The sequence below is a fragment of the Marmota flaviventris genome, chromosome 10 (assembly GCF_047511675.1).
Source record: "Marmota flaviventris isolate mMarFla1 chromosome 10, mMarFla1.hap1, whole genome shotgun sequence".
NCBI lineage: Eukaryota > Metazoa > Chordata > Mammalia > Rodentia > Sciuridae > Marmota > Marmota flaviventris.
The window spans coordinates 34,207,334-34,220,965 of NC_092507.1; the positions used below are offsets into that span (position 1 = coordinate 34,207,334).

Genomic DNA, 13,632 nt, shown 5'->3' on the forward strand with positions numbered 1-13,632 from the left:
ATGCCTGTTAATGGAGGTAACTGAAATGGAAAAGCAAAGCTCCAAATAAAGAGGAACCACTGACCCGGTGTGAGGGTACATACCTGTAATCCCAGCTATGGGGAAGGCTGAGACAGGAGAATCACAAGTTCAAGGCCAGCCTGGGCAACTTTCTCAAAATGAAAACAAAAAAAGGTTGAGGGTATAGCTCAGGGGTACAGCCCTTGCCTATCATAGGGCAGCCCCTATGCTCAATTTCCAGTACTGGCAAAAAGAAAGAAATCAGACACGAAAGGTCAAGTATTATGTCATTCCATTTATATGAAATATCCAGGATATACAAATATACAGAGGCTGAAACTAGATTAGTAGTTGTCTAAGGCTGTGGGGATGAGAATTGGGGGTTACAGCTTAAAGGTATGGATTTGGGGAAGAGGGAATGATGAAAAACTCCTAAAATTCACTGTGGTAAGAGATGAGGATCTCTTAATAATACCAAAACCAATGCATTTACAAATGAAAAAAGAGGCTGAGATATAGCCTCTCAGAGGTAAAGCCCCGGGTTCAGTCACCAGTACCTCAAAAGAAAAGACAAAAATAAGTGAATAAGTAAAAATGAAAAGGAATCATGAGGACTTGAACAGAAACAGTAATAGTGGGGTAGAGGAAAGGGGCTAAACTAAAGAGAGATGACGGAGCTAGAGAATCTACTGGACTTTGCTAAATATTTGATTTATGTACAAATGAGAAAAAGAAATCAATTTCTTGATGAAATTTCTAAGTTAGGTGTCTAGGCACAGTGACACACAATTGTAATCCCAGCATCTCGGGAGGTTTAGACTGGAGGATCGCAAGTTCAAAGCCAGCCTTAGCAATTTAGCAAAGCCTTAAGCAACTCAACAAGACCCTGTCTCTAAATAAAATATAAGAAAGGGGCGGGGGATGTGGCTCAGTGATCAAGTGCCCCTGGATTCAATCCCAGTACCAATAAGATAATTTTTAAAAGAAACAGCAAATATGAAGAGAGAGAAAGTTTGGATGGCAAGATAAATATTTTTAGATTACCACAGTGCTTAGCACAGAGCAGATGATAATTAAATATCTAATTAGGGATGCAGATGAAGCCCAGTGATAGAGCACTTTCCTAGCATGGACAAGGCACTGAGTTTGATCCCTAGCACCAGAGTAGGGGAAAGTATATACTCTAGCAGAACACAGACTACTTAAAAAGTAGTTTCAATAAGATGCGGTGGTGAGTGTTTTGATGGGGCTGGTACTAAGTGCTTTGAAGTGTGTGGTTAGTAAGGGAACAGTCCCTAGTTTTCAGAGTGAAGGAAATCCATCTGTTAAGTAGGAAACAGACAAGAGGCAAGGATAGGGAGACATTTTGGTAGAGGGAGGATAAAGACCTTTCTAAGCAGAATTAACTGTATATGTTGACCCAGAGGTAAAAGAGGAACTAAAAGTAGATTAGGATACCTAAAGCTTCAAGAAGGCACACACCTTTTTGTTCACTGTTGTATCCCAGCATTGAGAATAGTATCGAGCATGTAGTAAGCACCAGATGGGCTTATTGGGTGGAAAGATAGATGGATGGATGGTTGGAGGGAAAAAAGGAGGGAAGGAACAAACGAACGAACGAAGAGTGGCAAAAGATGATGGCAGAGAGGCAGGCAAGGATTGGTTCTTGTGGGACTTTTGTAAGTCTTGCTAAAAAGTTTGGGCTGAATCCTAATGGCAATGGGAAGCCATCAAAGAGGGGAAGGAACATTGTCAGGTTTGTCTTTTACAAGGCACAGGACGGCTGCAAAGTGGAGAACAGGGAGCTCTGGAATACCCTGGGTAACAAAGTAAACAGGGGACCATCCACTGACGTGGTTGAACAAATCAATGTGAAGGGGAGAAAGAATTAGTTGTTTTTAGCATATTGAATTTTTAGGTGCCCTTGGGAAATCCTGGTGAAGAAGTTAGGATACAGGCAATTCTAGCAGGATGAAAATCAGAAGAGGGGTTGGAAATGGTGATAGGGATTTGGCCAGTGTTATTCATATGGTTGCTGAAGCTATGGGAGTAAATGAGAGATTTCTGTAAGAGAGATGCACGAGCAGGAGAATGAATGAGTGGATGAAATGCAAAAGCTGCTCCAAATAGCTTTAGTTAGAAACCTGCAGGATGATGGATGCTGAGGGGAAAGGGAAGGCTTGAAGTAACCAAGCAGTGTTCCTCCCGATCCCTCACTGCAGAGCTGAGCTTGAGGGAAGAAAGCTATGTGCCTGGGTAGGCAAGGGTGACTTCCCACGCCACTACTTTTTACCCTTGCCCTTTGCCACCTCCACAGTAGCATGGCTTTCCAGTCCAGTGTGGTGCTGCTGGGTAATAGATTTGTGTGATGTGGGTGATGGTCCAGAGCACAGCTCTTATTCTAGTGCTTCCCCTTCCCCCCAGCAATGAACCCCCCCTCACACACACCGTTCACCTAGCAAGTTGCTAAAATTAAAACTTAATCAAGCATGTTCACTTGGGGATGCTGAATAATTTTGCAGCCCGCCCCAGAGAGCAGGGAACTGCTGGGGCAGACAATTACAGCATGAGAGCCGCAGGAGGTGCCTCCACTTTCCTGTGGTCCCCCTCCAAACTCCCAATAGACAGAAAGACAGTGGGGCCTGCCTCCTGCCAGCCTGGCTACTGCCTCAAAAGCAAAGAGTCCAGGCCGGTAATGTCTCCTCTGTGACATTGGCCTGAGGATGAGACAGAACCTCTGGGACAATTTCTCTTCCGGCCAGTATTGCCCTTTTCCCTGGAAGCAAGAGCATGGGTTGTAATAGTGTCACCTTTCAAATAAATCTTAGGAGTAATAGCCCTAAATCCCTATGGCACCTCTGGAGTTTCCTCTGAAACAAAGCCGTTGGGCTGGAGGTGTAGCTCAGTGGTAGAGCACTTGCCTGGCATGCATGAGGCCCTGGGTTCAATACCCAGCACCACAAACACCCAGTGTTGTGACCACAGCCATATCTGATGGGTTTATCTTAGCCTTTGCAATTCTACTCAAGGTCTAGGTTCTTTCTTAAGGGTCTTGTAGGTTCCTGGTTTAAATTAGTGGTCACATATGAATATGTTAATCTCCCAGCAACACACCTAAGTATTCCAACCTATGCTTAGAGACCAACTTCCTCTTATATATAAAAAAAAATATCCTGTATACTCTCGGATCCTAATCCCTCATGTGGAGTCATCTCCTACAGTTTTGAGTGAATACCAGGTCTTTTCAGAATGTAATCTTACTCCAGTGTACAGCTATTTCTATTATCTACCTGTGTGTTAGCCAGCTTTTTGTCCCTCTGACCATAATACCTAACATAAATAATTTAAAGGAGGAAGATTTTATCTTGGCTCACGGTTTCAGCAGTTTTAGTTCATGGTTGGCAATCTCGATTGCTTTGGGCCTGAGATGAGGCAGAATATCATGGAGGAAGGGTGGAAGGGAAGAAAGCTGCTCAGCTCATGATATTGATGAAGCAGAGTAGCGGGTGGAGGGGGATAGAGTGAGGAAGGGGCTAGGGATAAGATATAGTTCCCAGGGCATACCCCCCACCGACCTAATTCCTCCAACCATGCTCTACCTGCCTGCAGTTTCACCACCTCCAAATTTGTTTGTTTGTTTGTTTTGGTGCTGAGGATTGAACCCAGGGCCTTGCGCATGCAAGGCAAGCACTCTACCAACTGAGCTATATCCCCAGTCCCTCAAATTATTAATCTATCAAATGGATTAATCCACTGAGAGGTCAGAGCCCTCATGATCCAATCACTTCCTAAAAGCCCACCTCTGGACATTGCTGAACCAAGCCCTCAGTGCATGAGCTTTTAGGGGACACTCCAGATCCAAACTATAACAATTTGTGTGTGACAATCCATTATATTCTCATCAGCACCATGTGGTAATCCTTGTTATTGGCCTTAGTATTATTTTATTATATGAGATAATCTTCCTCAATCAAGTCTTCCTGCATAAAGGCCAGACCTTATGTGTTTATGATTATATACTCTCTTTCCTTAGTACAAGATAGGACAAGATAAGTACTCTATTTCCCCATGTTCAATAATTCCCCTCAATCCTAGGTTCATTTATTATCCACATTTATTAAGCATGTACCATACTGCTCTTAGGACATCCCTTTCTCATGTCCCCCTTCTTTCTGTTAGAAGTCACCTCCCAAATTCTTCAAATAAATATTGCTATGAAGTTAATGATGCTCCTTCTTATCTGTACTCCCAAGGGGTCTAGACTGGCCTTGAAGGCCAAGCTGTGTGAAACATGGAAAGCTGCTTGTGCTTCCATGTGAAACAGAAACGAGCTGGGGGAAAGCCCAGCCTGGCCAGGGAACGTGCTGCCTGGGAGCAGGAGATCAGCAATGGCCTGGCCCTAACTTGGCTCTGACAGTTACTGTTCTTCTAGAACCAGGCATGCCAGATGTATGTCAACATTTACCATGAAATATATTTGGTGGGTGGAAAATATCCCTGTTTCTTCCATTGATGGATCCATCCTTCCAAAGTACCCCCCCCACTGCATTCCTAGAAGAAAAAGGTCCACTGGCAGGTGTGAAGTAGTAGCCCCAAAGATCCACATTGTCACATCCAAAAAGTTCTTCTGATTCTGATGTTGGGTGACCACAATGGAGAACCACCACTATGATCTGGCCTTATCTCTCATACCTTCTCAACTCCAACAGTCCAATCAAAATCCCCTACATTAATGAATCTCAAACTTAAATAACATCAAATCATTCAAGAGGGCTTGTTAAAAACACAGTTTACTGGGCCCTGACCCCCAGGGCTTTTGATTCTGTAGGTCTGGAGTGTCCTTGAGGATTTGCATTTCTAGCAAGTTCTCATGTGTTACTGATGCTGCTGGTCCAAACAAGGACCACACGTGGAGAATCAGTTCCAATATCCTGCTCTGTCTGCTCCTTGACTTCCTCTCTTCAGTGAACTTGTCCTTCTACCAACGTTATGGATTCTGATGCTCATCCCCCAAGTCTTGTCATTACCAATAATTATACCCTTCTGTAATATCCATGTTAAGCATCCTGCCCTCCAACTTCTACCTCATTCCTTGTATTGCCCAATTCCAAGCCCAATGGGACTCCACTGTACTAGATCTACCTGCTTTTCACTGTCCCCCCACCCCATCATTCTCTTTCTCTTAGCCCAGCTTAGGTTCCATGGCCCAGTATTATTTGGTTCCCTCAGACACCCTCAACCAATTCTCTTACCTCTTTTTCTTTTGTTATAATCTCCTAACAAAACTCTAACCCTAGTTAAGTCCACCACATGCATCTTGTGTCTCATTTAATTTAGTGAGTATTCATTCACTTCTGCCTGCTGCCGCCATTTCCTGGGCCAACCCATTTTTGTCCATCATTGTTTGGCTTTCTTTCCTGTGGGAGATTTGACACTCTGGATCTCATTCTCTCTCACTTCCTTAAGGACACTGTTCCACGAATCATCTCCTTCTGATCTCATCATTAATTCTTCCTATTGGTTCATTCCTGTCTGCACACAAATATATAATAATATTTACCATCTTTTAAAACAATCTTCTATTGGTCTTACTTCCCCTGCTACTTCTCCATTTCTCAGTTGTACTTTGTCACCCTCCTCTCCTCATTCTCACTTGAACCCTCACTGGCCAGATTTTTTTCCCATCTTTCTCTGGAAATCATTTTTTTGTCAAGGTCACTAGTGATTTTCCCATTGCCAAATCCAGTAGCCATTCTTCAGTCCCAACCTGTCATTCCCTCCATCTAGAAAAACTTTCTTCACTTGGCTTCTGCGATGCTGCTCACCCTTCTGGTTCCCCTACCTCACTGCTTGCTCCTTTTGGTGTTTCCTTTTCCTCTCTTTGATCTCTAAGTTCAGAGTGCCCTGGTTCTTGGTCCTTAGATTCCTCTCTCCTCTGTCTGCACTCCCTTCCTAGGGGATCTCATCCACTCCCGTGCTGGTGACTCCCAAACTCGTATCTCCAACCTAGGAGATAGAAAGTTCTCCCCGAACTTCAAACTCATGTACCCAGTGGCTTACTGGACATCTCCAGTTGACAACTCATATTTGTAAGTTCAAAACCAAACTCCTGGTTCTTCTAACTGAGCAGGCCCAAACAGTTACTCCTTTATCAATGACATATCAGTAAATGGCTATTTCAGGCTTCCCTTTGGATTAGGCCCAAAACAAGAAGTCATCCTTGACTCCTTTCTCTCACACCATCCATACCACCTATTTACAAATCCTGTATGTTCTACTATCAGAGTATTCCCCAAATCTGACCCCTTCTCTCCATCTTTACCACATTACCTTGGTCCAAGTCATCATTATTTCTCACCTAAATAATTGCAACAGTCTCTTAAGTTCTTCCCATTTCTACTCTCTTCCCGCAATCTTTCAATATGTTCATCAAATTCTGTGATTCCTCTGTCCTGTTCCTCATACAGAGTACTCTAAACCCTTTATAAAGGCAAAGGAGGTCTCTTTGTCTTGCTCGGGCCTTTGCTCTTACTGTTCCCTCAGGCCCACCCTGGTTTCCAACTGTTTTGGAGGCCTCCTGTGACCTCCACCCCCATCTAACACACCTCTCATTGGCTCTTTCTAGCCCATTTCTTGCTGTATAGACTTTTACCTGAAGTTTTATGTGTTGGTCCGGTTTTGACCATTAGAATATGAGCTCCATGAGGATGACCTTATTTTATTCCCCACCATTTTCCCAATGAGCATATGATAGATGCTCAATAAATACTTGTTGAATTAATCCGTTAATTGAAAAGCGTTTCAGTCTTCCCTCCCCAGTGGCTGCAGCCCTGTATGGGGAGATGTCCCCCGACTGCCTCTCTCTATTTTTCTAATAGCCTCCTGGTCACCACCTGGGCCCCTCCCCTCCCCAGAGCCTGCCAGACCCTTCTAATTGCTCCTGCTGCAGAGGGAGGGAGTTGGTCTCTAAAGAGAGAGAGGAGGGAGGGAGGAGCTCCATCTGGTGTCCAGGAAGGTAAGGGAGCAGCCTGGGGTCGGCTGTTCTCCTGCATCCTTGAGTCCACAATATGGGGAGGTTAGGGAGCATTGGGGCCTGGCACCCTTGGAGTAGACTGGCTCTTGACTCTTCTCAATTCTGTTGTCAGAGGATGGGCCCAGAGGCCCCAACTTCTCTTGATTTGACCAACTTAGCAGGACCCAGCAACCAGCCTCCGGGCTGCAGAAGGCAGGGGGTGGGGGTGGCAGGGACAATGGGCAGCTCGGAGCCAGCGCTCCTTTTGCACCAGCCTGAAGTGATACAATGATACAAAGGGAGAGTCTTGTGCTCCCGGGAAGGGGGGTGGGCAGAGGCCTTTGTCCCGCTATTTTATACATTGCTGGAGGGTGGGAGGTTGGAGGGTGGGGGGGTGGTAAGCGGCTGTCAATATGGGGAGGAGTAGAAAGTGATGCAGAGGCCCTGGAAAGTTTTTGAATTTCAATCAGGTTGGCTTTGAAAGAGTTTGGCTTTTGTTGAAAGAAAGAGAAAGGTTAATGCTAACGTTGAGGGGGAGGGGGTGGCTTCTGGAGATAGAGTCCTGTTTGCAGGCGGTCAGCTGTGGGACACCCAGGCTGGCAGAAAGTCTGGGGATGGGAGAGCAGAGGAGCAGTGGGGTCCCATCTCCCTGTACAGGACCAGACTGAGGAGCATCAGTTAGAGAAATTCAGAGTCCCTGGAGTGAGCAGGGAAAGTGGTGAGGAAGGGGAGGCAATATGGGCAGGAGCAAGGCAGTTTCTTTCTTCCTGTTGCATGTTTTACAGAGCCTTTGACTTTTTAAGCCAGGAAAGAATGAAGTTCCCTCCCCTTGTCCCCTCCTCTGTAATCCACCCAATCACAGCAGCAGGGCATTGGCCTGGACTGACTTTGTGACAAGTGTAGGTGAGGACTGTAGGGAAATGAGGAAGGCTAGGGCGGCTTGGGACCTCTCAGTGTTCAGGAATCAGCTGTCTTCCCTGCTCTGACTTCTGCTGACACCGCCCTCCCGCCCCCTGCCCCGACTCCATGCCCCCTACCTCCTCCAGAAAGACAGCAGAAAAACCTGGAGTCTTTGGAACAGGCAAAACATTCCTTTCTTGAGCGTTGGGGAGGGGGTCATCATGCAACAGGCCAGAGACCTGCAATTACAAGTCCAGGAGTGGGGACCTGGCATTCTCCAGTTCAGGTCACCTCACAGCTCTACAAAATGTTTGATTCTTTCCTTTTCCTGAATGTGTCACAAACACATACATACACACTTCATCTGGCTTCTGGCTAAGGCTACAGCATGATCCAGTGTCCTGAGAGTCTTGGTAAAGAAGTCTATTAGGGGCTCTGGGCCTAGTGGCACACACCTGTTATCCCAGAGGCTCAGGAGGCTAAGGTGGGAGGATTGCAGGTTCAAGGCCAGCCTCAGCAACTTAGTGAGGCTGTAAGCAACCTAGTGAGACCCTGTCTCAAAATTCAAAAGATAAAAAGGGCTGGGGATGTGGTTCAGTGGTTAAAACCCCTGGGTCCAGGGGCTGGAGATGTGGCTCAAGCGGTAGTGCCCTCGCCTGGCATGCGTGCGGCCCGGGTTCAATCCTCAGCACCACATACAAAGATGTTGTGTCCACCAAAAACTAAAAAATAAATAAATATTTAAAAATTCTCTCTCTTTCTCTCTCTCTTAAAAAAAAAAAAAAAAAAAAAAAAAACCTGGGTCCAATTCCCAGTACCAAAAAAAACCAAAAAACTAGTCTATTGGGGTTTTCAGTTCTCTAAATGGCATCATTCTATGTTCAGACTATGGACCTGCCGACGGGAATTCTAGGACCAATCCCTGAACTTCAGCCTAGAGAGAAACATGGAATTATTCTTATTTTTATATTTAATAAACATCTATGCAATGTTAGGTCCCATCTCCATGGAGCAAATTTTCATTCATTAATTTTTTTGGAGGGGAGGGGTGGTACTAAGGATGTACCTCATGTACCCAGGGCTTTGTACTTGCTAGGCAAGTACTCTACCACTAAGCCACACCCCAGACCCATTGCTCATTAAATATTTGCTAGGCATTTCTTTTTTCTTTTTCTTTTTCTTTCTTTTCTTTTTTTTAGTTGTATATGGACACAATATCTTTATTTATTTATTTTTATGTGGTGTTGAGGATCAAACACAGTGCCTCACACATGCTAGGCAAGCTATCTACCACTGAGCCACAACCCCAGTCCTTGTTAGGCATTTTACACACTGTGCCAGGTCTTAGGAGACATGGGAGGAATAAAAACTGTCCCTGACCACAAGGAGCTCATTCTAAAACAGAAAGACAAACAGAACACAAATCAGCATAATCCAGTGAGATAACAATAATATTATTGCCAGGACATAAAATACACCCTAACATATATCACATCTGACTTCATTTGGTGGTGGGTCTGGGAATGTTTTTTGGCTACAAACATTTTCTTACCAAAATATAAGGTTACATTCATGTTTTTGTCTTTAGAACTTAATGCATTTAAAGTGTTTACTGAGTCTGTTTGTAGAGGTGAAAACTTGTCTCACCAGCAAGAAGGGCTTGGATTCCAAATCCAGGATAAGGGAAAAAAGAGGCATGTGTCCATTTTTGCATGCTCAGGAGTCAGTGTGCTAGAAGATGTCCATGACTGTGCTTCCTTCATCCAATGTCACCCTGAAAATATGCTGCTGATTGTATTCTCCATCTGACTTGTAGCCAAAAAATAATCCCAGACTCCACCACCACTACCACCACTTCCCCAGGCCTTTCTGTTTATCTTTCAGGGCCAGATCTTAGGTGGAGAGAGAATATGGCAAAAAATTCCTAGCCCAGTGTTTCCTAAGCCTGGTCCCTGGACCAAGAGCATAAGCATCACCTAGGAATTTAGAAATATAAATCCTCAGGTCCCACCCAGGTTACTGAACCAAAAACTCCAGGTGGGCCCAGCAATCTGAGTTTTAACCAACTCTCCAGGTGATTTTGATGCTTCCTAAAGTTCCAGATCAGTCTTGCAATTCTCAGATGATCCTGGTGTTCCTCAGAAATAACTTGCTCTGGATAGAAGGCAGGCCAGTGGAGACAGTCCAGCCTAGCACCTAAGTGTTTGGCTAGTTCTTGGGCCAATCTGCCTGGGAATGTGCACACAAATGGATGATGCTCAGAATCTTTTAGTGCCCCTATTATTTGGGCTTCCTAGAACCTTCTGATCTCCTCTGGCCCCCTGCGGTCACATGAGGAGAATAAGGCCTGGCTGTGGAGAAGCCAATGGAAATGCAAGGTGACATCTGGTATAACTTCTCTGTTTGAGATTCCTCTTAAGAATCTAGGCTTGTAGAACACAGATCATGATCTGGTTCTCTGGAATTTCTGGATGGTCACATATTATGAGTAGTTTATTAGAATTGTGAAAGACAAAGAGGGAGAGAGCAAAGTCCCTTCTTCCATATTTGGTTTTTCAGATAGCATCTGATACTGTGGGGACAAGGCCCAAGGGATACCTGGCACCTGTCTTTCTTGGCATATATTGAGAGTTTCTCTGCAAAAATCTCTTGGCCAAAGCCATGTGACCATTTATGTCTCAAGAAGTTGGCATCTATCTTTTTTTCCAAATGTGTCTCTTTGGCCTCTCTATCCCTCCCAGTTTTCCCTTTCACCTTGAGCTAGAAACTTCAGGTCCCCTACAGGATGTTTCAGATTGATGTAACCAAATTATTAGTTTTGAGCTATAAAAGTAAGGCTAAGAATTCCTTTCAGAGAGGAAGAAAAATTAATATTAAGTAGATATTAAGTGTCAATCATTGTACTTGCTGCTTTACATAATTCATCTCCTTCATCCTCCTGGCAGCCCCACACAGTTATGTCTCCCACTATATCAATAAAGAAATTGGAGTTGGGAGAATTTGGCACCACACATACTTACGTGGCTTTTAAATAGGCAGCAGGATTTGAACCTAGATCTGAGCAACTTCAGAGCGCATGTTTGTTCCTTCTTATGCCTCAGGAGAGTTCCTCTAGGTCCTGGCTTCCTCCCAGCCAACCCCAAGGAAACAGGCTTCTGGCCAAGTTCATGGGCTTAACCAGTCCTGGCTGGACTCCCCCTCCGCTTGCCCTGTCAGGCCTTACCTGAATTCTCCCAGCCAGCCAGACTGTCCACCTTCTGGCTCTGCACAGGCTCCCAGGGGAAAGGGCAGAGGGAGGCCACAGGGCTCTGGACAGGTTGCTGTGAGTGTCCCTTCCATCCAGTGTTAACCCCTGCGGCTGGCCCACAGCAGGGAAGCCTTCCTGCCTAGCTCTGCAGGGACTGCTCGCTTGCCTGAGTTTGCATTATTTATTTAATGTCTTGTACCGTAAATAATGGTAACTTTATGGTTATTAGGAACGGGTTAAGGTACATGCGGGTAGCACCAGGCTGCCTTCAAAAGGAACAGTCCTGGCATAAAATGTTGCGATAATTGCTTTACTGCTGAGTGTTGGTCTTTATTTTGTGTCTGATTTGTCCCTTAAGCCAGCGTAACATTCTCCCCACGGCAGGAGAATGCAGAGAGCAAATTGAAGGGCTGAGCATGAACAATGCGACATGGCGCACTGCTGGGTTTTTCTTTTTTCTTCTTTCTTCGTTTCTCCCTTGACCTCCCTCCAATCCTCTCCGCTCCCCTCCCCCCATGCCCTGCCCCAGTCTTCGCCCCTCTCTGGTTGGCAGAATCATTCCCCCCAACCCTGACACTTCACCAAGGTTTCCCATCTTACCCCCTTATTTTGAAAATTAGGTTAATAGAACAGTCCTTTTCCTTACCTCTTCTCTGGGCAGCAAACAAGATAAAACAAAAGAATAATCACATAAAAGACCCAGGCATCCCAGTCCAGAGGTTATGGTCCCTTTCATTTCTTACAAGGAGGCTGTGTCTTGGCACCAGCTAGGACACAGCCTGACAGTCCTCTTTGTGGTCAGAAAGGGCTGGTTGTGGAGGAGGACCTGCTCTGTGGCTCCTTCCTGATGCTGGGAGAGGGCAGTGGTCTCCAGCGCTGGCTGAACTCTCTTCCTCTCTCTATGTGCCATCACACCAACGTGGGAGACCACTGGCACTGGCTACCATGTGCCATACCCAACTTTCCCTTCTCAAGGGAAGAAGGCTGTCATCAAAGGTTGCCCTCAGCATGCATTGGCTTATTGCTTTCCCAGAAGTGGATTCTCCTGGCTTTCTCTTATCCCCCACCCCGACCCTCACTTTCAGACCCCAGCAGTACCCTCTGGCTGAATGATTCAAGGAAAATGAAATCTGTTCCTTCCCACAGAGAGGGTGCTCTGGATCACCTGGGTTCTTGGACATTCCAGGAGGCTGGCCCAGATGAGAACACTGAGGTAGGACTCAGGAACCCTGGGCTCTTGTCTTTGTTCTCCCTCAACTTGCCCCACATAGTAAATGGTAGAAAACAAAGTTTCTTGGAAACTTCCTGTCTTGGTTTCATCTGTAAGATAAGGCAAAAATACCCGACTTGTGGGACTTTTATGATCATCAAAAGGAGATAATGGGAGAACACAAACTCCAGAACCAAATGTAGTTGGTTTCTGGTAGAGTCAGCTGTCCCATCATGCTCTCCAGCCAAAGGCAAGTGGCTATTTCCAGGTAAAAGAAGGTGGGAGTGGGGAGGAGAGTTGGGATGACACAAGGAGAAGGAGAAGAGGGAGGCAGGGGTGCACCATCCCCCCTCAGCTCTCTGGGAAGGGAGTCCCCGTTGCTCTTCTCCATGGAGGTAGGCACGGGGCAGTACCCTGACCTAGAGGGATGCCCTTCATCTGGGAGCAGGACCTCCTCTTACCCTCCGCCTCGTTCCTTTTTCTTGGTTCTCTTTTCTCTTCTCCCTTCTCTCCCCCACTTCTTTTCTTCCTCCTCTAGGGGCTTTTCCCTCTTGGCTACAACAAAGGGGGCAACAATGTCCAAGCAAGTTGACAAGGAGTGGCTCTAAGCTCTAGGAGCCTGAGGATTTGTATGTCTCCACTTACCCCACCTCTCCAGAGCCTAGTAACTCATCAATAGCGGAAATGTGAACAAAGTGGAGAACCTGGGATGAAAGCAGAAATGCTGTGGTGATTGGGGTGGGGCATGGGGGGAAAGGGGGATGGCTTTAATTAGGGCTTCTTGGCCTCTTTAGTCCTGGGGCTGGTCGGGGTAATCCAGTTAGAGTCCTAGCCTTTCATCTCAGCTGGCTGGCCTCTCTGGGGCCCTGTCAGAGCCTTTAGGGGGCAACAAGTAGCGGGCAGGCTTGGAGTGGGTGGGGGCTGGTACTGCACTCACTTCCAGCTGGACGCAGAGGGGGGCGCGGAATGAAGCCCAGCCAGGCAGCAGTTGGTGGTGGGCAGTGAAGTGGCCGGTGTGGGCGGCTTGGGCGCTGGGCGGCTGTCTCCTGACACCAGAAACTCTCTTTATGAAAGGATCAAGTCGGGAGCATTGTTCTCTGGGCCAGGGAACCAAGGGCTCAGAATGCTCTTTTGTGTGGAGGTGCCCCCCCCACACCCATTCCCCTTCTTTTTTTCTCCCTTTGAGCCACTGCTGGCTGTGCCTCTGCCCTCATGCTTGGGGGTGGGGGGGCAATGGAGTGGTGGAGATGGGCTGGGGACAGA

General features: G+C 46.3%; 1 protein-coding gene and 1 non-coding gene across 3 annotated transcripts in view; both read left to right on the forward strand.

Annotated features, from left to right (window-relative positions):
• Rnf220 (ring finger protein 220) overlaps nt 1–13,632 on the forward strand; it is a 213,509-nt gene that overhangs the window by 68,565 nt on the left and 131,312 nt on the right. The gene's annotated exons all lie outside the window — the stretch shown is intronic.
• Trnaa-ggc (transfer RNA alanine (anticodon GGC)) lies at nt 2,891–2,963 on the forward strand. The gene has a single exon. It is a non-coding gene; the product is annotated as a tRNA-Ala (tRNA).